Here is a 27,777-nt window from a genome sequence, read left to right on the forward strand (position 1 = left end):
GTGGTTAAGAACTGCTCTTCCGAAGGTCCCAAGTTCAAATCCCAGCAACCACATGGTGGCTCACAACCATCTGTAACGAAATCTGATGCCCTTTTCTGGAGTGTCTGAGGACAGCTACAATGTACTTACATATAATAAATATATCTTTAAAAAAATAAAGAAAAAAAATAAAAAATTAAGTATGAGGGACATAAAGATGGAACAGTTCGAGGATTAATAGAAAATTTGTCCTCTTTTTATTACTTGAAAGGACAAAGATCAGGATTCCCAGGACTTTAACATTCCCAAGTCAAACGAGGAGTGCGTCATTCAAGAGACCCAGCAGATGGAAGAATTGACTTTGGTTTAGAAAAGCATATTCCATATGGCTAGGGTTTGCACTAATCAGACTTTAGCTGGTAAAAATACATGGACTCTAGAGTGTGAGAACCTTGGTGGGAGCCAGGATCGAAATGGAAGGAAGGAGGAACGGGAGGTGGAGCAGCGAGAGGAGCAAGACACCGGGCAAGGAGAAGGAACCAGACGTGACTTAAGACGGTGAACGATTCAGTATTTTCACAGGCACAATGGAAGCCATCTTTTTCTTTGGGTTTGGAGAACAGCACTTTGACGGTCTCTGTCTAGAAACTTCCATGTCTGGCTGAGTCCGTGCTGCCTCTGTCCTGAAGAGTGTAGCTTGAGCCTCCTTTCTCTGTAACCCATTTGCGGACTAGGACGCAGCAGGTCCCGAGGTGAGCAGGCTGATAAGAAGCCGAAGCTAATTGAAATCTTGGGCCTCTGACATGTGACTCTTGAGTCCTGTACCCTGAGAGTCCTGGGGCAAGGTGAAAAATATGCCCAGCTCCATGGGTGCTACCATCTTGTTTCTCTTAACTAGTTGGATTAATAAGTAGTGCACAACTGAACAGTTGCAAAGATTCAGATATAGCACACAGTAGTCCCCAAAATGCAGAAAACCTACTTGCAGAAAGGGATTCTTTTTTTACTCTGCACCAACTTTGTTGATTCTTCTCTCTCTCTCTCTTTCCTTCTTTCTTCCTTCCTTCCTTTCCTTCTTTCTCTCTCTCTCCCTCTCTCTCTCCTTCTCTCTCTCTCCCTCTCTCTCTCTCCCTCCCTCCCTCCTTCCCCCTCTTTCTTTCTTTCTTTCTTTCTTTCTTTCTTTCTTTCTTTCTTTCTTTCTTTCTTTCTTTCTTTCCTTTCTCTCTCTCTCTCTCTCCCTCCCTCCCTCCCTCCCTCCCTCCCTCCCTCTCTCTCTCTCTCTCTCTCTTTCTTTCTTTCTTTCTTTCATTTGGTTTTGTTTTCTCTGCATAACACGCTCTGGCTGTCCTGGACTCACTTTGTAGAACAGGCTGGCCTCAAACTCACAGAGATCTGCCCACCTCTGCCTCCTGAGTGCAGGTGTGATTAATGGTGTGTGCCACCACACCCATTTGATTGAATTCTTCAATCAAATTCTTTCTCAACTGAGCTGTTTTGGCTGTCTGTGTTGAATTTTTAATGTCTGGCTTAGAAGGAAGTAATTTAAACCACAAGCATATCTGAACCTTCAAACCAATATGGCTACAGAACAGGTTGCAGTCAAGATTCTCCCATCAGAATACTGGGTCAAGGCCCAACAAGAGAGATGGTCTACACCCCGAACCAGATGGTCTCCTTAACCCCCCTGAAGTGGATGCTGAACAATCTAATTCCTGGTTGGGCAACAGTTATGGTGTCAAGGCTACAGAAGCCCAGGAGTTCTGTCTTTCTTCAAGAACCAGCCTAATATTTGGCTCAATATTCTTAAAGGGAATTATTCAGTAATTAGAAATATTCTGTAAGTCCTATTTAAAAAAAAAATGTGGGCCTAGGAGATGACTCATCCTAGCTACATGAACCCAAGTTCAAGGCCCAGACCATATAGCAAGCCACTTGTGTTGGTGGCAGCTGTAACCCCAGGACTCCTACAGTGACCTGGGAGATGGAGACGAGGGAATCATCTGGAAACCCGAGGGCCAGCTCTCCTGGAGGAGGACGCACAGCCACAGAGAAACAACAGTGCAAGCCTGCCAGGTGGGGTGAAAGGTGAGAACTGAGTTCTGACGCTTGTCATTAAAAAGGCCATAAATAAGTACACACCTGTAATTGCAACACACCGGAAGTGGAGGCAGGAGCTTCGTAAGCCGGAGGTCAGTCTGGACTACATCGTGAGACCCTCCCTGTTTAGAAAAAAAAAAAAAAAGTTATATGAAGAAGCATACATATAAATGCTTCCTACTTTAAACAAGAAACAAAATTTGTCCAAGAAACTTCATCGGTATTCTTTTTATATCTCTTCAGCTGGATCACATACACTTCTAGGCCAATCAGTGCCAAAGGTCTGGGCTGCCCTTCCTTACCTTAGCATCACTGGGGCTGATGGAGACTGTATTCTCCCTTACCCGACTGCTGCTCTCCCTGTTTCTGGACAATATCGGGCATGGGAGATACACATTGGCTGACCACATTGGGAAAGAGGCAAACAGCAGAGGAACTGCCCACGGCTCTTCATGTCACAATGCAAGCAGAACATTTTTTCCTGTCTTACCACAGTAGATACAACTTTGAGTGAGAAGCAGAAGTCTTCTCTGGGTTCATGTATGGTACAAGAAGTCCAGTCATGGGCCTGACCATCAGCTCTGGGATCAATCAACCAGGAGTAACAGCAGGTTGGTTCCTGGGGTAGGCTGAGAGGCACAAACGTAAATTCTTTCTTAGGCTTCCTCCAGAAAGTCTCAGGTTTGAAATTTGTAAGAGGGTTTAAAAGGGAGAAAAACGGAGTTTGTAAATTCAAAGAAACACACAGAAATTTGAATAGAAAGAACAAAGCAAACTTAACAAAGGTTGAAGGGGGCTTTGAAATGGCACACATTATTGCCTGGGATGACTTTGAATGATCAAACACTCTAGTTAAAAGAGACAAAAATAAGAAGAAAGACACTGTTGCAGAGGTTGAAATGTTGACCTGTGTGTAATTCTGGGGATTCATTCTCATTTTGTACAGGAGTAGGTATGTGGGTGATGTGTCATTTTAGCAGTAGAAAATTCATCAAGCTAGGCATGGTGCCGCATGCCTATAATCCCAGCTCTGGGGAAACTGAGGCAGAAAGTTTCCTTACCTTTTAAGGTTGAGGTTAGCCAACACCACATAGAGACTGTCTAAAAAAAAAAAATCTATTTTTGCACCCACCAAATAAACAAATACTTACTGATCAGAGATTTGAAAAAGCACCTAGCCTCAGGTTGGGCAAAGCGCTTGAGATGTCAGACAGTTGGTCGTGCAAATGACAGAGGTTTTGGAGCTAAGAATCCAGCTTTGGCTGGGCAGTGGTGGTGCATGCCTTTAATCCCAGCACCTGGGAGGCAGAAGTAGGCAGATTTCTGAGTTCCAGGCCAGCCTGGGCTACATAGAGAAACCCTGTCTCAGAAACAAACAAACAAACAAACAAACAAAGAATCCAGCCTTGGCAAGCTCAGCCTTTCTCCCCACTGTGAACCTGACTGACTTCCTTACTCTCAGCTCCCCTCTTATAAATGCTTGGTTATAAATGGAAACCACCTCTCCTAGCTTGGTTGTCTGTGCTTAGTCATAGACCCTTGATACAGGGTGTGGTGGTTTGAACCGAAATGGTTCCCTTAGACTCATGTTCAAATGATTGGACCATAGGGAGTGGCACTATTAGGAGGTGTGGCCTTATTGGAGGAAGTGTGTTACTGTGGGGGCGGGCTTTGAGGTCATGCCTACTCAAGCTACACCCAGTAAGGAACACAGCCTCCTGCTTCTGTGGATCAAGATGTAGAACTCTCAGCTCCATCTCTAGGTTCCCAATCAAGGGCAAAGAGCAACTGAGGAACTCACTCAGCACTGATTTCTGGTCTCCTCCTCTAGAACCACAGGTAACACATACACACCATACACACACACACACACACACACACACACACACCACACCACACACACACACACACACACACACACACACACACACACACACACACACCACACCACACACACACACACACACACACACACACACCACACCACACCACACACACAGCACCACATACACACAAACACACACACACACACACACACACACACACACACACCACACCACACCACACTACACACACCACACAGACACACACACCACCACACACCATACACACACACAACACTCCCCCACACACACACCACACCACACAGACACACACACCACCACACACAACACACACACACAACACCCACACACACCACACCACACAGACACACACACCACCACACACAACACACACACACACAACACCCACACACACCACACCACACCACACACAACACACAGACACACACACCCCAAAACCAAATGACAGTTGAAATGTTATCCTCACGTCATGCTTGTAATTCCAGCACAGGGGAAGCTGGGGCAGGAGGACTATTCTGAATTTCAGGCCAGCCCAAAACCCCCAAAAATTAATTTTAGGGTATGTATATTTTACTACAATAAAAATAAAGGGAAGGGTTGGTGAGGTGGTTCATTGGTTAAGAGCACTGGCTGCTCTTCCAGGGGTCCTGAGTTCAATTCCCAGCAACCACATGGTGGCTCACAACCATCTGTAATGAGATCCAATGCCCTCTTCTGGTGTGTCTGAGGAGAGCCATAGTGTACTCACATAAGTAAGTTAAATAAATAAATAAATCTAAAAAACAATCTCTTGGGGCCAAGGATATAGTTCAATGTGAAGTCTGATTAATATGTACATACCCCAGGTTTGAGTGCCATCATATTATTAACAAGGGAGGGTGTGCTGTAGAGATGGCTCAGTGGTTAAGAGCACTTCCTGTTCTCCCAGAGGACCAGAGTTCAGTTCTTAGCATCCATATCAGGTGGCTCACGATCACAGCAAGATGTCTCTTTTTTTTTTTAAAGATTTATTTATTATTATATGTAAGTACACTGTAGCTGTCTTCAGACACTCCAGAAGAGGGTGTCAGATCTCATTACAGATGGTTGTAAGCCACCATGTGGTTGCTGGGATTTGAACTCAGGACCTTCGGAAGAGCAGTCAGTGCTCTTAACCGCTGAGCCATCTCTCCAGTCCGCAAGATGTCTCTTGCAGCCTCTCCAGGTACCATCCCCCACCATGCCACACAGACATCCATATTTTTAAAAAGATAAACTACTTTTTATCTTAAAAAAAAATCCCTTGTCAGTGCAGACAGTCTAATCCTTGTCCTGTGTGGTGATGTTAAAACTGGAGTTATGATATTCCAGCTCTTCATTTACACACCTTTATGACTGTGATATATGTCTCAATAAAAGAAGCCAGGACAATATGTTGGATGACAAATACTTAAAACTAATCACTCACAGGCTACACATCTGCCTAAGAATAATCACTATCAATTTTAGATATTTTCTTTCTTTTCTCCTTTGCTTACACATATGTATGTATTACTTACCCTTCTGGGTTTTTTTTTTCTTTTTTCGTTTTTTTGTTTTGTTTTGTTTTTTATGAGACAGGATCTTTACTGTGTAACTCTAGCTGGTCTTGAGTTTGCTACATACCTAAGACTGGTCTTAAACTTATGGATCCCCTTGCCTTAGCCTTCCTGAGATCTGGGTTTAGAGGCATGCTCCACCTCTGGCTTATTTAGTGTTGACATAGTGGGATTTTAGGAGCTGGGCTATGTGTTGCTCAATAGAAAATTACCTCCACCCCCCCAACCTTAAAGGCTTAATGGGACAAACACTAAGTGTTTTCTAACAGTTTCTGCAGGTCAGGGATGGATGTGCAACTTGCCTCCTGCCCCTGCCCCTGCCCCTGCCCCTGCCCCTGCCCCTGCCCCTGCCCCTGCCCCTGCCCCTGCCTCTGCCCCTGCCTCTGCCTCTGCCTCTCGGTCACAGTGGGCTGCAGCCTCGGAAGGATGAAGACCCACTTTCAAGCTTCCTGCCCTACATCAGTCTGAGGACCTTTATTCTTTGCTGGTTGTTGGCTGGCAGCCTTCAGGTGTTTACTACACAGCATTTCCAGGAGACTTACTGGTCTCTGCTCTTAAAAATCTAGAATCTGCCAGGCCGTGGTGGTGCACACCTTTAATCCCAGCACTCGGGAGGCAGAGACGGGCGGGTTTCTGAGTTTGAGGCCAGCCTGGTCTACAAAATGAGTTCCAGGAAAGCCAGGGCTACACAGAGAAACCCTGTCTCGAAAAACAAAAACAAAAACAAAAAATCTAAAATCTATTCTTAACCCAACAGTGTGAGAGCTGCTGGCTGTGGTGAGCTCAATTGGGCCCCCACCCACCAACGTGACTATACTCAGAGGTAGAAGCTTTAAAGAGGAAGGCTCGATAATGTCATTAGCTGTGTGATTCTAATCTACTACTGCTATGTCTTTATAAAAAGGGATAACAGGCTGGATATAGTGTCGTATACAGTTGATCCTAACACTTGGGAGGCAGAGGCAGGCGATCTCTGTGAGTTCAAGGCCAGCCTGGTCTACAGAGTGAGTTCCAGGACAGCCAAACCTACATAGTGAGACCCTGTCTCAAAACAAAACAAAACAAGACAAGACAAGACAAGACAAGACAAGACAAGACAAGACAAGACAAGACAAGACAAAACAAAACAAAACAAAACAACAAAAAGCCCAAAACCCAACCAACCAACCAATCAGTCAAAATCCCCAAAAGGTGTGCATTTGTGTGATATCTGGGGGTATGGCACACTTTTGAGCAGCATGCTGGAGGCCCCAGGTTTAAAGCCCAGCAGCACTAGAAGTAACTAGGGATTCAGGAACACAGGGGAAAGATCACAGCAGAGCTGGCGAAGAAAACCACACTCCCAGAAGAACCCAGAAGGAGCGTCCTTTGTACCATCCTGGTCTTGGACTTCAGAAGTGTGAGAAAAACTGGCCTGTCCGGGTGTGGCGTTGAGTTCTGACAGCTCTCACCCCCATTCCACTTCCTTAAGGAACCGGAAGTTCATCCAATGACCTCCCGAGTCCCTGTCTTCCAGCTTCATCCCTAGCTAACCTCATTTCCTGCTCCTCTCTGCCTTGCTGGCTCTCTTCCAGCCAGGAAGCATCTTTGCCTTTCCTCCACCTCAGCCATCACTCATTTGCCTCAGGCCCTTTGCACTTCCTGGCTGACACCCATCTGGCAGCTGTACACATAACTCTCTCCCTCACCTCAGGGTCTCAGGCCACTTGTGTAGTACTAGGCACCCCGCTGTCCTGCTTACCTAACCGCCTGCAGTGACTCTGAAACAGGGACTGTTATAGCTAAGGGTGACCTTCAATTTACCCAGTATTCAAGAACAACCTAGAGATTCTCCTCTATCCCCAGGGCCGGGATTATAGGCACGCAGCACTACACAAGTACTGGGAAGGGAGCCCAGGGCTTTGTGAGACAGGGTCTTACTAGAAAACCCAGACTGGTCTTAGAAACTCATGGAAATTCTGCTCCTTTACTCTCTCAATGCTGGGATATAAGCTGTGCGCCACCGTGCCCAGCTGGGTGCACATTTACGAACGCTATCCTATGGAAATGATCAGAAGCTCAATTAAAGGGAGGCCATTATTCAAAATGGCTATAAGGGGTGCCAGGGTTGTAGCTCAGTTGGAGCTAAGAGTGGTTGCCTTAGCTACAACAGTCCCTGTTTCAGTTACAAAGGAAAGAAGGAAGGAAGGAAGGCAGGCAGGCAGGAAGGCAGGCAGGCTGTAAAGAAACTTGTAAGGGATGGCTCAGCAGTTAAGGTCAAGTATTGCTCTTGTAAAGAAGGGGCATTTGGTTCCCAGCACCCACAGCAAGCAGCTCACAACCATCAAAAGCTCTCTTCTGGCCACATTGAACACCCATTCACATGTGGCATATATTCAAAATACATACTAACTACACGTTAAGGAAAATCTTGAAAAACAAATGGACTTCGGGGTTGTGAAATACTCTGTATGATGCTATAATAATGGATGACGATGTGGCTGGCTGACATTTTATAGGATTGTTTCATTCATTCATTCATCCATTCATTCATTCATTCACTCATTCATCCATTCACAGTTCCTCCTGTAACACTAGTTTTCCTGTTTGTTTAAAAAATGGATTGCATCTGTATTAAGAAAAATAAAACACATAAGACTAGATTGGAGATGTGGCTCAGGAGTGAAATGTGGACTCCACCCCCCCTTCAATCCCAAAAGGAACAGAAAAGAAAACCCACAATGCTCTGTGGGTCATGAATAAACAGCTGGAGGGTGAGAGACTCCGGAGGGGTTGCTTGGCGCTGTGAGCAACCTGTCCGATGAGCTATGTCCTTTCTTCCTTCCTAACTGATGACTGGTGGATATTATTACCACCAGAGCAGATTAGAACCCTGAGGAAGGAACCCTGGGAAGCAGGCCAGCTTGTCCAGATCCATCTACTAATGCAAGGTCCATGTACTCGCCCCACGGGCCTCCTGAGGCCATTGAGATTGCTGCTTATGTGAGGTATCTGTGCACACCTGGTTAAAGAAGTCAATGGCCTGGGGCCAGGCCCACACAGACCATCTTGAAAGTCCTGTTTTGTTTTGTTTGATATATATATATATATATATATATATATATATCCATCATTTCCCCTTTCTCTTCTCCCTTCAATCTCTCCCATACTCCTCATTGCTGATGGCCTCTTTTATTTATTTATTTATTTATTTATTTATTTATTATTATTTTATGTGCATGAGTGTCTTGTCTGCATGTGCATCTATTCACCACATGTGTGCTTGGTGCCTGAGGAGGTGGTGAGCTTCTATGTGGGTGCTGGGAATTGAACCTCGGTCTTTTGAAACAACACTAATCACTAAGCCAACTAACTCTCCAGCCCCTCTTTTTCTTACACACATACACACACATACATACATACATACATACATACATACATACATACATACACACACATACACCCACACACATACATATATACATATACACACACACATACACACACACACATATGACACACGTACTGGGTAGTTTTGTGTCAAATTAGCACAAGCTAGAGTCATCAGAGAGGAAAGAGCCTCAGTTGAGGAAATGCCTCCATGAGATCCAGCTGTAAGGCATTTTCTCAATTAGTGATCAATGGAAGTGGGTCTAGCCCAATTGTGGATGGTGCTATCCCTGGGCTGGTGGCCCTGGGTCTTATAAGAAAGTAGGCTCAGCAAGCCAGTAAGTAGCATCCCTCCAAGGCCTCTGCATCAGCTCCTGCCTCTAGGATCGTGCCCTGTTTGTGTCTATTTATGTACGTGTGTGTGTCGCAATAGATCCAAGTTCATTATTATATTATATATATATTTTAATTGCAAACAAAAAGCCAGGACACTTAAGGTCCTCTGGGTAGGCCTGGCCCTCAGTACTCTTAACCACTGAGCTATCTCTCCAGCTGAAACATGACTCTTAAACCAAATATTCTGACACATGCTTATAATCCTTCACTCAGGAGGCTGAGACAGGAGGACCACAGATTTGAGGCCAGCTTGGGCTACCCAGTGGGCTCCAGGTAATACTGAGTTACATAATGTGACTTTCTCCAAAAAGCAAGACAACAAAGGCCCAGTAGAGGAAACAAACAGGGCCCTTTCTTACTAATCTCTTGGAGAGCTTCAATAGTTTTACAAAATCATTAGCAGAGGTAAGACAGTCCCCACAACAAGCTGCTGTAGAACCAACAACAAGTTCCATCTTATGAACTGCTACTCTGTGCTTCTGGGCAGTAATGTTTCCATTGTCTGATTCCGGACACACCACAGGAGCAATGGTGGGTCAGAGGTTAGCTTCACCGATTTCTTTCCACTTATAAGTGGTGTGATACTTAGTTTCAAATGTCAACTTGCCACCACTCCCTTAATCTGTTTATATCTGCTAACAAAGGATTCAGCTCCATTCTACTTCCTGGTGCCTCTTTATTATTTGAACCACACATTTTGTATTTTTCCTTTCTAAGCTTGCTACACTCCATCAAAATGCTCTTCATGAGAGTAAACCACATCACCAAGTCTAAACTGGGTTGCTTCGAGACCTCCTTGGTCAATGCGATTAATCTGAGTCTTTTCACCTAAGCCTCAGGCAGACTCTTCAGACAAGGGCAAAAAGCAGCCATGTTCTTCACCTAAATATCACAAAAGCAGTCTCAAGGCCACATACTAAAAATCTCCTCTGAAACCTTTAGAGCCAGGCTTCTATGGTTCAAATCATGCTCATCACCAATGTCTTCCACATTCCTACTAGGATGGCCCATTAAGCACCACTTAAAGCATTCCACTGCTTCCTAAAGTCCTGAAATCCACATCCCTCCAAACAAAAGCATGGTCAGGCCTATCACAACAATACCCCAGTCCCTGGTACCAACTTCTATCTTAGTTACAGTTTCATTGCTGTGACCAAGGCAACTCTTATAAGGGCAAACATTTAATTGAGGCTGTCTTACAGTTTCAGAGATTCAGTTCATTATTGTCACTGTAGGAAGCATGGCAGTGTCCAGGCAGACACAGTTGTGGAGGAGCTGGGAGTTCTACATCTTCATCCACAGGCAGCAGAAGGGGGACTCCGTTCTCCACATTCAGCCAGGATGAGGCTCTCAAAGCCCACCCGACAGTGATACACCTCCTCCAGCAAGGCCATACTTCCTAACAGTACTACTCCCTATGGGCCAGGCATAGCCAAACTACACAACATCCCATTGTGGACAGCACTGTTCCCTAGGCAAGGAGTCCCAGAATATAAGAGAGGAGAAAGCTAAATGAAAGGAGTCAGTGTCTATGTATTTATCTCTCCCCACTCTTATGTTCTAGGTATCAAACTCAAGTCATGAGGGCTAGCACCCCCAGAGACTAGAAGAAGGTATGGGATCTACGGGAGCTTAGATTGCAGGGAGTTACAAGCTGTCTGACATGAGTGCTGGGAACCAAACTCCAGTCCTCTGCAAGAGCAGAAAGAGCTCTTAATTGTTGAGGCATCTCTCCACTCCGTTTTCTAGAATTCTTAAAAAGGGAATCCCTAAAAGAATGGAGATGGGGCTGTCCTTGGGGGAAGCTAGAATGAGTTTTTACTCCACAGCAATTTGGGGTAGGATGGAGGAGCAACAAGAAACCTAGCGTGCTGAGTGTGCTGTCACCCATCTTCAATCCCAGAATGCTTTGAGTTTGAGGTCCACCTCTTCTGCATTGAGAAATCAATCCCCAGCACAGTTTGTAAATCTTAGGATGGCTTGCTTCCCGTGTTTCAATCAGGAAGAAGCTTGCAAGCTCTGACCCTCAGTGTTCTATGGGAGCTTATGGGACCGGGGAAGGTCTTGGTGCAGATTTTATAATCAGAGCAACACCATTAGCATCTCAGGCATCATCTCAAAAGGAACCAGAGCTCCTTTTCTTCTCAACATTTCGAAACCTATCCTGCTCCATCACTTCTGGACGCTTGCTCCCTGGCTAGCTGGGTGACCCTGGCCTTGATTCTAAACCTCTGACCTGAGCACAGGTCTGAGCTCAGTGGAGCAACACAGCAACACAGGACTGCCATTGGTACCCGTCTGGCCAATCTCTCTCCTGGCATTGCATAAGCCATTCTAGCAAGTGCGACCAGTGCTTTTTAAAATGTGCTTCTCAACATGGGATGCGTGAGGTTGGCACCTTCCATGGAGTGTGTTTTCCTCCAAGGTGAGTGCCAGCCTCCTAAAAGGTCTCGGCTTCTCCTGTTGCAGGTAAGATTGAGTCTGCGTTAGCCATGCTGGCTACTGGCCAATAATGATAGGAGGGGAATTTATTCAAGGCTTGGCTCGCTCTCAGAATCAGTAAGGAAACACAGAAGCAACTTAGAAACCAAAAAAAAAGGAGGAGGATGGCAGACATGATGTGTGTAAGATACTACCACCGTCACCAACCACAGTTGCCATCTTTGTTCAGGGGCTTTTTTTTTAAGATTTATTTATTATTATACATAAGTACACTGTAGTTGTCTTCAGACGCACCAGAAGAAGGCATCAGATCTCATTATGGGTGGTTGTGAGCCACCATGTGGTTGCTGGGGATTTGAACTCAGGACCTTCGGAAGAACAGTCAGTGCTCTTATCCACTGAGCCATCTCACCAGCCCCAGGGGCTTATTTTTATTTTCGACACAGGATCTTGCTGGGTAGCCCAGGCCAGTGGCCATTGATCTTAGTGACTGAGCACTCCAGACTTACATGACTTCTGTCATTCTGCCTTTTACCTCTGTAAAGACACTGTTTGTGTATTAGGGGACAAATAGGAGTTATGTGTGTAAGTGCAGGGTCTCTAGCCTCATTCTTGAGATCCTGAGGCAGGATGCTCACGCTCAAGTTAGAAAAGGGTTGAGATCCTGGCCAGCTTTTCCAGACAAGGCCTTAGCTCTGCCCTCCTGTCCCTCCTCTCCGGTTGGGGTCAGGCCTGCCCGAGTCCCGTCATGCTTCAGTACCTGGGCAGGTGCATCTGGTCCCTTCCAATGCTGGAGGACTGCCATGCTTGCTCAACTTCGCCTCTTATTTGAACGCTTGGCTTCCACCCCCAAGGCTTCTCCTGGCAGCAGTTATTGGAGTCAGGTTTCCCTTCATTTCACGGATCACCCCAGGGCTAGCTCAGCCAATCATAGCTCTTGAGATTTGGATAGAGATGACCTTTCCATTTTCTTCCTGCTAGACTCTTCTCATGAGGGTCTTTTTCCTAGTCCTTGCATATACAAAAGAGGGTTTAGTTGGAGCTGGGCGATCCAGCCTCATCAGCTGTGGACCTAGGCACCATCCACCTATCTCTATCTGGAGGGAGGAAGGTACATCAGTTAGGATTTCCCCAGCTACAGAGCCCCAGTGATCAGGATTTTAACTCCATTGTCTTTTTCCCACGCTGCATCTCTGTCCCATAGCTGTCCAGTTCCTGACTCTGGCCTGCCTTACTCTGTCTTATTCATTCAATACACTAGTGAGGAAGCCGTAGTAAGAATGGAAAATTTCCACTCTGCTCAGCCAGGGCCCTCCCACTCAGCATCACACATACATGTCTTAAATCACTCAGACCAAAGCTGTAAACTTCTGGCACCAGAAGTGCCCAATAGAGGGGCTTGGATCCTCACCCTACAGTGGGGAGTCAAAGGTCCTTGCCATGTTCTTAGTAGGAACCCGGATCCAGTCACCACATGTTCACTTTACAGTGTGGGCTGCAACCTTAGAACCGTATCTTTGCTTCCTCTTTTACCTAGAAGGAAGAAAAAGGTCGCACAAAGGCATCTTTTGTTTAAATTATAGACCAAAGGGTCCAGGCACTGGGTTTTTTCTGCTTTGCTTTCCCGGAGTGGTTTCCTCCCTTTGGGGCTTTTGGTTTTAAGATGGGGTTTATAAAAATGGGCACAATTTATCTCTAAGCTGCCAGGTGGCAGGCTCTGTGCTAGACTTGTGCAACGACCCCCTCCCCCTCAGTAAGCCCAGGAGGGAGGTTCTGATAGCTCTTACCTCTGCAGAGGGAACTGAGGTTTGAAGATGCCTACCAGCCTTTTTCTTGAGAAATCCTAACAGGCCCAAGAAATGACCAGCAGCCCCTTCGTAGGCACAGTGCACTCTCCCAGCTGTCCCTTGAGCTTTCACAGCTTCGGAATCACCAGAGGTTGAAGAATGTCCAGTGTCAGCAGCCTGTTGGCAGCCTTGCTGAGATGGCCTGGGGCTATTGAGAAACCAGGGACACCTTGACACCATAATATTACTTTGATCACAGAGATCACAAACCAACCAGTGCAGTCTTAAGGGAGGCAGGCTCATGAGTCTGTCGACCACAGGAACACACCGGATTCCAGAAAAGAGGGCTCCGTTGTCATCTCTGGCCTTTTGGGGGCAGACTAGGAGCAGGTAATAGATGTCCAGCTGGGTGTTGGTGGCACATGCCTTTAATCCCAGCACTCGGGAGGCAGAGACAGGCAGATTTATGAGTTCGAGGCCATCCTGGTGTACAGACTGAGTTCCAGGACAGCCAGGCTACACAGAGAAACCCTGTCTCAAAAAAAAAAAAAAAAAAAAAAGAAAAAAGAAAAAAAGAAGAGATGTCCAGAGTCCCCTGACTTCATCCCTCCATCTTTGATATGGTGATGGTTTCTCTTTCTATTTCCCAAATATGAGTGATTGGTTGGTCACACACACACACACACACACACACACACACACACACACACACACACACACACACACAGGCTCACACCACCCAAAACATTCTCCATTTCTTTCTTCTTTTTCTCTTTTTGTAATTAGATGGCATCTCACTATGCAGGCCTGCGAAGAACACACTGGCTTTGAACTTGAAGTAGTCCTCAGACCTCAGCTTCCCAAGTGCTGGGATTGCAGGCGCGCTCACCCTACCCAGCTCTGCTTCAGTTAAACCAGGTTTCCTTTTGTCTACACAGAGGAATAAGGGGTAGTTAGTTTTTTTCTGTCAGGTATTAAGCTTTTTTTTCTTTCCTCAAAATAAGTTAAACAATTGTTTTAGAGATTTGACCTTGCTAATCATGAAGTATACAAACTAACATATGGGGTAATGACTGGGTGGGCGGGTAGTGTGTGAGTGTGTGTGTGTGTATGTGTATATGTGTGTTTATGTATGTGTGTATGTGTGCATGTGTATGTATGTGTATATGTGTGTGTATGTGTGTATATGTGTGCATGTGTATGTATGTATATATGTGTGTGTATATGTGTGCATGTGTATGTATGTGTGTTGTATATATGTGTGTATGTGTATGTATATATACATGTATGTGTGTATATGTATGTGTGTGTATGTGTGTATATGTATGTGTGTATATATGTGCACGTCTATGTATGTGTGTATATATGTGTATGTCTGTGTATGTGTATTGGGTATGTGCATGTGTGTGTTTGTGTGCATATGTGTTTGTATGTGTGTATATGTATATGTGTGTGTGTCTTTTCCCTGTATTGGCTAGATGACCAATCTGTTAAAGGGATCACAGTGGTTGATGACAAGCACTAAGAGTAAGCTAGTATTCAGCTTTTTTACACTAAAAGCAAGGTTTCAGAGGAAAATAACAACTTGAACACTACATTTGCTAAAGGAGAGACGTGGAATTGCTGGCACACATTAGAGCTTGGGTAAATGAAGAAATGCAATCTTGATAATGGGCAAGCTATATGGGGAAATGCCAGGAGGTTGGTCATTTAGCAGAGACACTCTGGCTAGGAAGAGAACCCAAAGCTCATGAATTTAAAAGCTTGGGGCCTCAGACCCTTTTTTTTTTTTTTTTTGGGTTTTTTGGTTTTTCGAGACAGGGTTTCTCTGTATAGCCCTGGCTGTCCTGGAGCTCACTTTGTAGACCAGGCTGGCCTCGAACTCAGAAATCCGCCTGCCTCTGCCTCCCGAGTGCTGGGATTAAAGGCGTGCGCCACCACGCCCGGCTGGCTCAGACCCTTCTTAATGAGCGAGTTCTCTCAACTGCAGAGCAGCACCTTGGCCTTGACTGACAATAAAAAAAAATTACAGTGGGAAAACAAGGGTGTGCTCAAATAAGTAAAGGAAAAACAAAAAATAAAACAAAACAAAAAGACCAAACAAACAAACAAAACCACCACACATCATGGAAAACGAGCCCTTACACACAGTTCCAAATTTTCCATTCAAACAAACAAACAAACAAACAAACACAAACAAATCTTATGTATAGTCTCATTGACCTAGGATGGTCTGGAGCCACGTATGATGGTGCTTGTCTTTAATACAGCACTTGTGAGGCAGAGGCAGGTGGCTCTGATTGGATTCAGGGTCAGCCTGGTGTACATAGTGAGTTCCAGGACAGCCTGAGCAGCACACTAAGACCCTGCCTCAAAAAAAAAAAAAAAAAAAAAAAAAAAAAAAAAAAAAAAAAGGAAAAGGAAAGGAAAGGAAAGGAAAGGGAAGGGAAGGGAGGGGAGGGGAGGGGAGGGGAGGGGAGGGAAGGAAAAGAACAAGGAATTCTGTAGATGAATCGCCGCCAGTGCTTCCAATCTTCCCCAGGGACAGGTGAGAGAGAATCTTCCCACTTTCAGCCAAGGTCTAGTGTACTACACTCAGAGTGTTCAGCCTGCATGCCATTACTGAGTTACGGACCTCAGGACAGCATGGAGAATTATTCCCATCAGCCTTCAGTCTATCCCTTCATTACCTCTAAGCCAGGAGTCCTAAGCGTTGTCTATAACCTCCCATCTCTTACTTTAGAAAAACCATTTACAGTGCCTCTTTCCTTTTTAAGAAAAAGCTTTTGCCTCATCCAGCCAGTATTCAGGAAAAAAAAGTTGTCTTCTGAAACTGGTGTGTGCGTGTGTGTGTGTATGTGTGTGTGTGTGTGCACGCGTGCCCCCGTGGGCGTGTGTGAAATCTCCCCAAGCCCTACCAGTTTGGGACTAGAATCTCCGGGCCTCAAGCAACCATCGTCCTCCCTGTAAGTCCTCACCTTAGATGGCTTCTATCCCTCTAGGCAGTTTTCGCCACACCCAGATCTTGCCACCTGGTGCTCTGCCTTCTTTTCTAATCCTGGTGCCCCTTGTCCTACAGCTTTGAACTGGGTTCAAGGGGAGGGAATGAAGGAGCCTTCTCAGCTGTCAAAGGTCTTTGCTATCTGAGCGTTGCAAAAGCAAACAGTCTAATCTCTGTGTAGCTAGGCAGGGACAGAGTGAGGCAGACAATCTTGTTTGTCATAGAATAACAGAAGGCTAGAACCGGCCGCCTCTGAGATCTTCCGTCCCAAGATACACAAAGGAGGAAACCAAGACCCAGAGAGAGTGGAGTGGTCTGCCCAAGGTCGCACAGACCTGTTTAATACCTGCAACTTACTCAGCTACTAAATAATTAAGCAATGCTTCTCCCCGCAACAATCTTGCAGGCTAGGTATGGTGATTCATAGACAAGAAGTGGAAGCCGGGTGACTAGCCCAGGTCTCCCCTAGCTAAGCAGGAAGCCAGGTTTCCAACATACTCTTAGCTACCTGTATGAGCCTACATCACAAGAGTTGTGAGCATACCAGACTATCTAAAACAGGATTGGCACTTGACAATTGGTGTTCCCTAAGTGAGTGACCAATATACTGGGGGCGGGGGCGGGGCGAAGCGAAGTGTGGGGTGGGGGTGGGAGTAGGGGAGGGGATGGGAACAACACCTGGGCCCCACAGGCCTCTACGAGGGGGGCTGGGAAATGTTGAGGTTGGATCAGGTGCCAGGCACTGGGCTTTACTTCCTCATTCACTTTATCCCTGGCATTTCGCTGTGGAGGACACAGAAGAGTGAGGAGGTGAACTTCCTCACAAAACTGTGTAAAATCAGAGCAACAGAGCTCTGATGAATAGGATTGAACGGGGTCACGTTCCTCCGCCCCTCTTCCTACCGCCTGCCGCGTCTGTCTTTTCCTCTTCCCAGCGTCCACCAACCCAAGGCTTCACCGCAAAACTGTTGCTAGGTCCTCCTTCCCTTTGTCCCATTAAATGTTCTTTTCTGCAGACCACTCCCTGCCCCAGAGGCTACCTGATAAGCTGATTCCTGAGTGGCTTTCACAGGAAACCTGTTCTCCCTTTAGGTAACCCAGTTGACCTTTAAATGTCAAATCGTCAAGTTTCCAAGCAAACTGAGGAGAATGGGAGTGGGAAGCCAGGCAAGGTGTCACACAAAGTAAGGCTCATTTCCCTGTTCCTCGGTTTGTCCGGAGACTGTTCCTCCTTCCGCAGCCCCGCAGCCCCGAGGAGTTCAGCCCATGCAAAGCATAGAAGTGAAACTTATTTGCATCCTGTTCTCAAACAAAGGCCATACCTGTGGGACATTGGTTAATTCCCAACCACCCCTCCCCTCCCAACTCGGAAAGACTGAGGTCACGGTTCCAGCTTTGGTGCTGTAGGTGAGGTGGGGGGGGGGGTGAGGACACAGGACTTAGAAGTTCAGGGTTCTTCTGTTCCAGGACAGACAAGGCAAGGTAGTAGAAATACATTTAAAATAATGTAATAAATACTTAAAATTCACCACCATGATTTATATAATTAAATAACTAAGGTCATTTTCATCTGTTTGGTAGAAGTTCTGTTCTGTGATGGGCCATTGCACATGTCTTAGCTCTACACTCAGTCAGAGAAGATATTTGGGAAACCTGGGGTCAGTCATGAGGACACATTGCAGCATAGAAATTAAGAAATGCAGAAGAACTCGAGCAATGGTGGCACACACCTTTAATCTCAGCATTTGGGAGGCAGAGGCAGAGGCAGAGGCAGAGGCAGGCGGATTTATGAGTTTGAGGCCAGCCTGGTCTACAGAGTGAGAAGAAGAAGAAGTAGAAGAAGAAGAAGAAGGAGGAGGAGGAGGAGGAGGAGGAGGAGGAGGAAGAAGAGGAGGAGGAAGAGGAACAGGAAGAAGAAGAGGAAGAGGAGGAGAAGGAGGAGAAGGAGAAGAAGGAGGAGGAAGAGGAGGAGGAAGAAGAGGAGGAAAAGGAGGAGAAGGAGAAGATGAGGATGAAGAAGAAGAAGAAGAAGAAGAAGAAGAAGAAGAAGAAGAAGAAGAAGAAGAAGAAGAAGAGGAGGAGGAGGAGGAGGAGGAGGAGAAGGAAGAGGAGGAGGAAAAGGAGGAGAAGGAGAAGATGAGGACGAAGAAGAAGAAGAAGAAGAAGAAGAAGAAGAAGAAGAAGAAGAAGAAGAAGAAGAAGAAGAAGAAGAAGAAGAAGAAGAAGAAGAAGAAGAGCTAAAGAAGAGGGCTGGAGAGATGGCTCAGTAGTTAAGGGCACTGACTGCTCTTCTAAAGGTCCTGAGTTCAATTCCCAGCAACCACATGGTGGCTCACAACCATCTGTAATAGGATCTGATGCCCTCTTCTGGTGTGTCTGAAGACAGCAACAGTGTACTCATATAGAGAAAATAAATAATAAAATCTCTTAAAAAAAAAAAAAAAAGAATCAGGGCTTACCTCTGTGAAAGCTATCTGTTAAGAATATGCCAGAAAGCCAGGCGAGGTGGCGCACGCCTTTAATCCCAGCACTCCGGAGGCAGAGGCAGTCAGATTTCTGAGTTTGAGGCCAGCCTGGTCTACAAAGTGAGTTCCAGGACAGCCAGGGCTACACAGAGAAACCCTGTCTCGAAAAAAAAGAAAAAAAAAAAAAGAATATACCAGAAAGACAGAGGTTCTCAGCCTGCGGGTCACAACCTTTTTGAGGCTGGCTATCAGTTACACTATGATTCATAATGGCAAAATTACATTCATGAAGTAGCAACAAAATAATTTTATGGTTGGGGTCATAACCATAACACGAGAACTGTATCAAAGGGTTGCAGAGTTAGGAGGGTTGACATTATTTCTACTTCACTAACACCCACGTTTAGTTTTGTTAAGTTTAGTTGAGACTAAAACATAATTTAGTCTCATAAATTCCAGCTACTCTAGGTACTGAGGTGGAAAGATCATGAGTTCAGGCTACAGGGTGAGTTCAAGGACAGGCTGAGTAGCTTAGGAAGACCATGTCTCAAAAAAGATGAGCTCGATTTGATTCCTTGCTTAACATGCACAAGGCCTGGGTTCTATAAGCCTACAGGAAAAACAAGAACAAAATAAAAGATCTACAGAAGAAATCTAGCTTGCTGCTCTCCAGGGTTATTATTTATTTGTTTGTTTTTGTTTGTTCGTTTATTGCAGAAGTAAATTGTTTTTGTAAATGTCAGACAACAGTGTGTGTGTGTGATATGGGGGAAGGGCAGAGTTGGCCACCCTCTTAACTTTTTTTTTTTTTTTAAAGATTTATTTATTATATGTAAGTACACTGTAGCTGTCTTCAGACATACCAGAAGAGGGAGTCAGATCTCGTTAGGGATGGTTGTGAGCCACCATGTGGTTGCTGGGATTTGAACTCAGGACCTTTGGAAGAGCAGTCGGGTGCTCTTACCTGCTGAGCCATCTCACCAGCCCCCTCTTAACTTTTTTTACTTGGTTTCTCTCTGCGGTACTGGGGCTAGAACCCAGTACCTCACCCAGGCTAGGCAAGTGTTCTACCACTCACCTCAAATAGAATACACACACAGAACAAATGAGCAGAAACTTCCCAGGACAGTCTAGCAGTCAATAGTTAAAACAATGTTCCTCCCACTTTTCTGACAGTGGCCCCTGAAAAGCCTGCAGTGTCGGTCATCTTTTCTTCCATCACTGGTGGCCTCTGATGGTGCATCCTGTCCCATCCCTGCCATCACTGGGTGCATGCCTCTTGTCCAATCTCTTTCATGCCACATCCTCACTCACTGGATATATGCATGTGGAGAAGAGGTTTCTCTAAGGGTCCCAATAATTAGCACCCCAATTTTCTTTTTGTTTTTTTTTGTTTTTTTTGTTTTTTTTTTTGAGACAGGGTTAAGAGCGTGGCTGACTTTGCCCCTCCCCCATTTCACAAATAAGCTGCTGTCTGACGTTTAACTAAAGCAGTTTACTTCTGTGTTTCTCTGGGTAGCTCTGGCTATCCTGGACTCACTTTGTAGACCAGGCTAGCCTCAAAGTCACAGAGATCCACCGTCCTCTGCCTCCTCAGTGCTGGGATTAAAGGCTTGAGCCTGCAGCACCATTTTTATTTTATTTTTTATTTTTTTTGAGTAAGCCGACAAATAAATCGAACTTTAAACGGACACTAAAAACATACAGAAACCAGATGCGTTCCTCCGCCTTAGGGGTGGATGATTCAAATCTGAAGTTTACAATCACATTTTTAACCACAGCAGGAAATAAAAATACTTAGGACTGAACCTAACTAAACAGTGCTGCCGTGAAAACCTGGGTATCAAAGACATTTAGCTCTGACAGGAGGCAACCCTTGATATTGCTACGTAGCATAGCAAGCCTCACCAGTGTGATCTACAGGTAGAGCAGGCGAGACCAGATCAACTTCATTTTGGGTTCGGACTCCCGTCTTAGAGAACCTGACCTATGGTTGAACTAGAGTTAACCAATAAGCCTGTGCGCAGCAGAGTTTCCAGGTTACTCCCCAACAGGCCTGCCCCTGGCACTTCACTTCCTAACAACCACCAATCAGGAGGAAAGCAGAAGTTAAGGTTAAGGTTTGGCTCCCAGCACCAGCCAATAATTTTAAAGGGCAACAAAATTCCATAATAGTCCCCCAATCGTGTGTGTGCCGGGCTAGAAACCCTCTTGACTTGTTTGCTTGCCTCTATAAATGCTTGCTTGAAACTGGGCTCGAGGCTTCCACCCTCGGGTCCTGTGATGTCAGAGTTGGCTGTCAAGCTGAGGCTGGAATAAAAAGACGCTAAGGAGACTGCTCCTCGGTGGTCTTTGGGGTTATTGAACGGGCACAACAGTGCACGCTTAGGCAAATCTTCATAGCCTTTGCCACAGGAAGTGAGAAAGCTGTTCTGAAATTCCATGTGGACTTGCAGAGCACTCCACAGGGGCAGTTCTGTAAAAGGATGGAGTTTTGATCAAGGCCATGGCGATAAAGACAGGGCTAAGCAAAAGCCAGCGAACCCTCCATCTGAGGAAAGAGGAACGAGAGCATTCGGTGTAGGGGTATAGGGGGAGTATAATCTTCAACAAAATGTGCTCACGCAATGAAATCGCTCCAAGGATGAAGCTGAGCCCTCCTGAGGTCCGAACTGGGTTTACCGTCCTGGCAGCAGCACAGGCTCGAGTTTAATCCCCAGCGTGAGGTATTGTGAGGTGGAAACTCAATCTCAGCACACTGTGAAGAAGTGGGGCGTTTGAGGTGTGATTAGGGTTATATAAGATCCTTATGGTGCGCCCCACCTGGTAGCTTTGTAAGAAAGCCAGAGGACAGACCTAGACATGTGAACTTCCTGTCATTGGGGGTGCCCCAATTGTCCCGGGACTCTGCCAGCAAGAAGGCCATGGGGAGGCTTGGCTCCTTCACCATGGGCCAGAACTGTGAGCCAAAATAAACTAATTTATAATTTACCTAGTCTGTGATACTGTATTATTTGCAACAGAAAACAGGCTAAAGCAGGCATTGATCTCACACCATACGCAAAAAGTAGTTCAAATAAGGCCTAGGAATATGGCTCGGGTGTCTAAGACTTATTTAGCATGTGCAAGGTCCTGGGATCCATTTGCTTTGTAAGCATAACAGTAAAAATGAAATGAAACCCAGCAGATCAAAGATCTAGGTGTAAAAGTTGAACAGTGTAAAACTCTTAGAGTAAAATATAATCTTAAAGCCGGGCGTGAATGTTCAGTATGACGCCATCAAAACTGAAACCTTTCGTGCGGTGGTGGAGGTGGGTCACAAAAGAATGTAAAATGACAGCTCAGGAGACAGGGAGTACATGGGTCTGACGTGTGTTTGCTGTCCAGAGCCTATGGATGACTTTTGCATCTTTGGTACAGCACCCCTGAGCTTGGAAGGGAAGGGCAGAGGACCAGAGTTCAAGGTTATGCTTGCCTGCAGAATTCACTGGAGGCCAGTCTGAGCTCTACGAGAACCAGGCTCCTAAATAGAGAGACAGGAGAGAATTAGAATGTAAAGGTAGATAAAAGTAAATAACTTTTATATGTATCAAGAAGACAATCCAATCAAAAATAGACAAAGGAGAGTTGAAGAGATGGCTCAGCGGTTAAGAGCACTGACTGCTCTTCCAGAGGTCCTGAGTTCTCAGCAACCATACGGTGGACTCACAACCACCCGTAATGAGATCTGACACCCTCTTCTGGTGCGACTGAAGACAGCTACAGTGTACTCATATAAATAAAATAAATCTTAAAAAAAAAAAGACAAAGTATGTGAACAAACATCTCCAAAGTACAGAATTGTCAACAATTGTATAAGAACATTCCAAATGCAAAAAGGAGCTGGGAATTATGTCTCCATGGTACAGGGCTTGCCTGGAACATCATTAGTGACTTAGTGAGGGTTTTACTGCTATGAGCAGACACCATGACCATGGCAACTCTTTTTTTTTTTTAAGATTTATTTATTATTATACATAAGTTCACTGTAGCTGACTTCAGACACACCATAAAAGGGTGTCAGATCTCATTACAGGTGGTTGTGAGCCACCATGTGGTTGCTGGGATTTGAACTCAGGACCTTCGGAAGAGCAGTCAGTGCTCTTATCTGCTAAGCCATCTCACCAGCCCGACCATGGCAACTCTTATAAGGGACAACATTTAATTGGAGCTGGCTTATAAGTTCAGAGGTTCAGTCCGTTATCAAGGCAGGAGCATGGCAGTCTCTAGGCAGGCATGGTGCAGGAAAAGCTTAGAGTTCTACATCTTCATCCAAAGAAACCCAGGAGCAGATTGGCTCCCACTTAGCTAGGAGGAGGGTCCCCTCCTCCAAAAAGACCACCCCTCCTCCAACAAGGCCATATCTCTTAACAGTGCCGCTCCCTGGCCCAAGCATATTCAAACCACTACAATTAGTAGAGAGATGCAGATCAAACCCACAACGAGATGCTACTTTCTAGCCACTAAGAAGACTAAATTCAGGGGAAGAATTAAAAAGAAAACAAAGACTGGCAAGGAGGTGGGGACACCAGAAGCCTTCTGTCCCATGTAAAATGGAGCAGCTAGTTAGTAAAACAGGCCATCAGTTTCCTAGAAGTCAAACACACAGCATTTTCAGGTCACCCCACAAACTGCCTTCCAACAGAAATAAAAACATGTGTTTAAATAAAAACGTGTACCAGAATAGTGATAGCAACAGTATTCACAAGAGTAGACGCAATATAGACTTCTACCAACCACAAGTTAGATAAATACAATGAGCTGTTATACAATAGACTATTATTCAGGTATAACAATAAGGGAAGTAGTGGACGTATGCAGTAGACGAACTCTGAGAGCCTCCTCCAATAAGTGAAAGAATCTGGCCATACATGCTTGCACACGATGCGAAGGTCCTGAGAGGCAAGTGTATACAGACAGAGCATGAATAAGCAGGCACCAGCAGCCATGGGTGGAGAGGATCTAGGAGTGCTTAGTGGATGTGTGGTTTTCTTTGGGGATGGATGACAAAAATGTTCTGGAAATATATGATGATGACAATACTATGGAGTAATAAATAAAAATGACTGAATAGTGTGCTTCTAATAAAACAACTCAAACAGTAAAATTTATGTTAATTTTACTTCAATAAAAAAAATGGAAGCTAAAGTATTACTGATGGAGGAGATTGAGAGGAGTTGGAGGGCAGAGATCAGCGCGACAGGGAAGTGAGTCCCAAGAATAGACAGAGTTACTTCACTTTGTTACAGAACACGCAGGACCCAGGAAAATGTAAGATGGAGGACAGGAAAACCAACAGGCTGTGAGGTATCCTCTCAGGGGCAGAGGGACATGATGAAGCAAGGATGCCCAGTGACAGGTTAATCTTCATTGACAGTTTGACTACATTTATAATCACATGGATGGACACTCCCAGGTGTATCATGAGGGCATTTCCAGAGAGGTTTAACTGAAGAGGGGACCTGCCCAGAGTATGGACAGTGTTACCATCAATAAGGTGGGGGCCTGGACCAAATACAAAGGTATTTGGTGAGCCAGGGTCTAGATCTCTCTCTCTTCTCTCTCCCTGACTTCCCTCATACTTTCTTTCTTTTTTATTCTTTTTAAAGATCTATCTATCTATCTATCTATCTATCTATCTATCTATCTATCTATCTATCTATCTATCTATCAATCTCTCCTTCTATCTATTTAATGTGACTGTACTGTTGCTGTCTTCAGACACACCAGACAAGGACATCAGATCCCATTTCAGATGGTTGTGAGCCACCTTGTGGTTCCAGGGATTTGAACTCAGGACCTCTGGAAGAACTGTCAGTGCTCTTAACCACTGAGCCATCTCTCCAGCCCTCCTTCATACTCTTGACACCACACCTTCAAGATCTTGATGTCTTGTGACCCAAAATAAGGCCCCTCCCCCTTTTCTTCAGTTGTTCTGATCTCCGGATTTATCAGCGATGGAAAGGTAACCAGCACATTGAGCTATCATGAAATTCACTGACCAGGCATGACGCGTTAGGGGTGACCTGGGAAAGTAGCAGAGGTTTGAGGTCATAGCGAGTAAACTCCTTGGCCCATGAAAGGAGTTCTTGTGGAAAGGACAGCATTTCGCCACTGACCAGAGGGGAAGCCAGGTATGAGCCGGAATAATCCATGTTTTACCTGAGTGCTTAGTTTGGCAATTCATGAAGCTACATATGATATGTACACTATTTTGGATTTTAAAAACTTATTTTAGGTTGTAGGGGTATTGTGCCTGTATGTCTATCAAACCCAGGTTCTCTGGAAGAGCAGTCAATGCTCTTAATCACTGAGCCAGTTCTCCAATCTCTAGATTTCTTGTTTCTTTTTTTTTAAGATTTATTTATTTATTATATGTAAGTACGCTGTAGCTGTCTTCAGACACTCCAGAAAAGGGCATCAGATCTCGTTACGGGTGGTTGTGAGCCACCATGTGGTTGCTGGGATTTGAACTCAGGACCTTCGGAAGAGCTCTTACCTGCTGAGCCATCTCACCAGCCCGATTTCTTATTTCTTAATAGGACCAGTGAGATTGTTTGGCAAGCAAAGTGCTTGGAACTAAGTCTGATGACTTACCTTGGTTTTGATTTACATGGGGGAAACAATTCCTGAAAGGTGTCTGCTGACAATTGCATGTGCAGACAGACAGACAGACAGGCAGATGGACACACGCACACAAACAGATGGACATTTTTTTTTAAGAGTTAAAAAAATCATTCATATAAAATACTGTTTGACGTAAGTATTCTACAGGCACAGTAGGTACTGTGAACCAACGAGTATTGCTTGGCAGGTGGGTCGCCTTCTTCAGATTTTTAACATTATTCCAAACAGGGGGGGCGGGGTGGGAGAAGGAACAAGAAAAAGAAATGTTCGGGGGGAGGCCTTGACTAAGCCTCCTGATCCTTTGAGTAATTGTCCTGAAGGGGTGGGAAGGTATGCTAAATAGTTTATTTTTGTCCATATATCTTACTTTCAGACAATGTCCCTCTTCTGTAAAGGCTGGACCATGTTTAGAATTAAATTTCATCTCCAAAATCCCTCTCTCCCTTTCTCTCTCTCTGTATATTACGTCAGCATAGCACTTTATATACAATTAAGGAGGTGTCAAATGGCCAGATTTGAACTGGGTTAGAGATGAGGGTGGTGAAGTCAATGGGAATGGTAGCTTTGTCTCATGGTACCACCAGTTTTCTTTTTATTAGATATTTTCTTCATTTACATTTCAAACCCCATCTCCTTTCCTAGTTACCACCAGAGTTTGAATACAAGTCCCAGGAAAGAGGAGAAGAAAAGTCCCAGCCAGAGCAAACTGGCAAGACCTTATGTTATCATAATCCCAGAGTTCAACATGTCCTGACCCCGGCAAACTCCAGTACTGTCCTTTCAGGAACCATTAGGCTTGAGACACGTCCTTCCTGCCTCAGAATGACTAAGGCCTATTTAAACCTCAGGGCTGGTTAATCAGTAAGGATTTTTTTTTTTTTCTTTTGACAAAGTAGGGCAAGCCAAGAAGTAAGGGTGGCTAAAGATTAGCTTGGGAAGGTGGTATTTCTTGCAAATACAGGATCTGGTACTACTTCCAGGTGTGAGCATAAGTGTGTGATGGAGAACTCATGAAATGGTTCCGAGGAAACCTGGGGGTCTCAAGGTTCTCCTCAGAACTCTCCTCCTCATCCTCCTTGTCCTCTTCGTTTAAGTCATGTCTTGGAACCTCTGCAAAGGCCTGCATCCCTGTGCCATGCCTATCCAAGTGCAGTGGGGGATGCTCTGGCAAGTGCAAGCAACTGCTGTAGACCCCAGAGAGAGGAGGATGGAAGATCCCAGAGCCTGGAGTCTGGAACACAAAGCGATCTCCCAGAGCCTTGGTCATGCTTGAAAACTCCACAAGGAGTTTCTGCAAGGTCAGGGTTGGCTAATGTTCCACTGAGGCCTGAAAGCATCCAGTGGGGCACAGCCTTCCAAGGAGAGTAGCTAGGTGTACCATGTAACAAGACACTCTTGCAAGTTCATCCATGTGGATAGATCCAGTTTTATTTAGGGGGTAAGGGTGGCACAGAGTGGGACAGGATCTTACCACATTCCAGGCTGATCTTGAACCTGATTGACGATTGACCTCGTACTATTGGAATTAAATACCTGTATCACCATGCCTGGTCCAAGGGCTACCCTTTTTTTGGGGAGGTGGGGGGGTGGGTGGGTTTCTCTGTATAGACCTGGCTGTCCTGGAACTCACTTTGTAGACCAGGCTGGCCTTGAACTCAGAAATCCTCTAAAACAAACAAACAAAACTGAAATCCTGAAGCAGAAGGAATAACTTAGAGTTCTTCCCACTTTATTACTGGGCCCCCCAACCTCCTTGTGATAGTTGTCAGAGCTTCCTCCTACAGTGAACAAGATGAAATCTCTGGTCAGTGTTTGAGGAAGAGGGTAGGCCTCACTCCTGTTCTTCCTCAGAGGCAACACCACTAAAGCTCTCAAGAAAGCAACACCAAGTGTTTGTTTGTTTGTTTGTTTTGGTTTTTCGAGACAGGGTTTCTCTGTGTAGCCCTGGCTGTCCTGGAACTCACTTTGTAGACCAGGCTGGCCTGGAACTCAGAAATCCACCTGACTCTGCCTCCTGAGTGCTGGGATTAAAGGCGTGCGCCACCACACCCGATTCACCAAGTGGTTTCCTCAGCCCCTGATCATCTGGTATATTGTCAGCAGATCTGCTTCCTGTCCAAGCCTGGGGGTACA

At 45.3% G+C, this 27,777-nt stretch overlaps 2 long non-coding RNA genes across 2 annotated transcripts; both read right to left on the minus strand.

The window, feature by feature from the left end:
• Positions 1-208: 208 nt before the first annotated feature.
• Positions 209-16,566, minus strand: 9130230L23Rik (RIKEN cDNA 9130230L23 gene). The gene is made up of 7 exons (NR_027961.1): positions 16,491-16,566; positions 13,513-13,720; positions 13,165-13,258; positions 12,486-12,736; positions 2,567-2,705; positions 2,119-2,198; positions 209-814 (listed from the first exon to the last, which is right to left on the minus strand). It is a non-coding gene; the product is annotated as an RIKEN cDNA 9130230L23 gene (long non-coding RNA).
• Positions 16,567-20,605: 4,039 nt separating this feature from the next.
• Gm40310 lies at positions 20,606-22,658 on the minus strand. The gene is made up of 2 exons (XR_001785060.1): positions 21,603-22,658; positions 20,606-21,454 (listed from the first exon to the last, which is right to left on the minus strand). It is a non-coding gene; the product is annotated as a predicted gene, 40310 (long non-coding RNA).
• Between the last annotated feature and the right edge of the window lie 5,119 nt (positions 22,659-27,777).

The sequence above is a fragment of the Mus musculus genome, chromosome 5 (genome assembly GCF_000001635.26).
Source record: "Mus musculus strain C57BL/6J chromosome 5, GRCm38.p6 C57BL/6J".
Classification (NCBI taxonomy): Eukaryota; Metazoa; Chordata; class Mammalia; order Rodentia; family Muridae; genus Mus; species Mus musculus.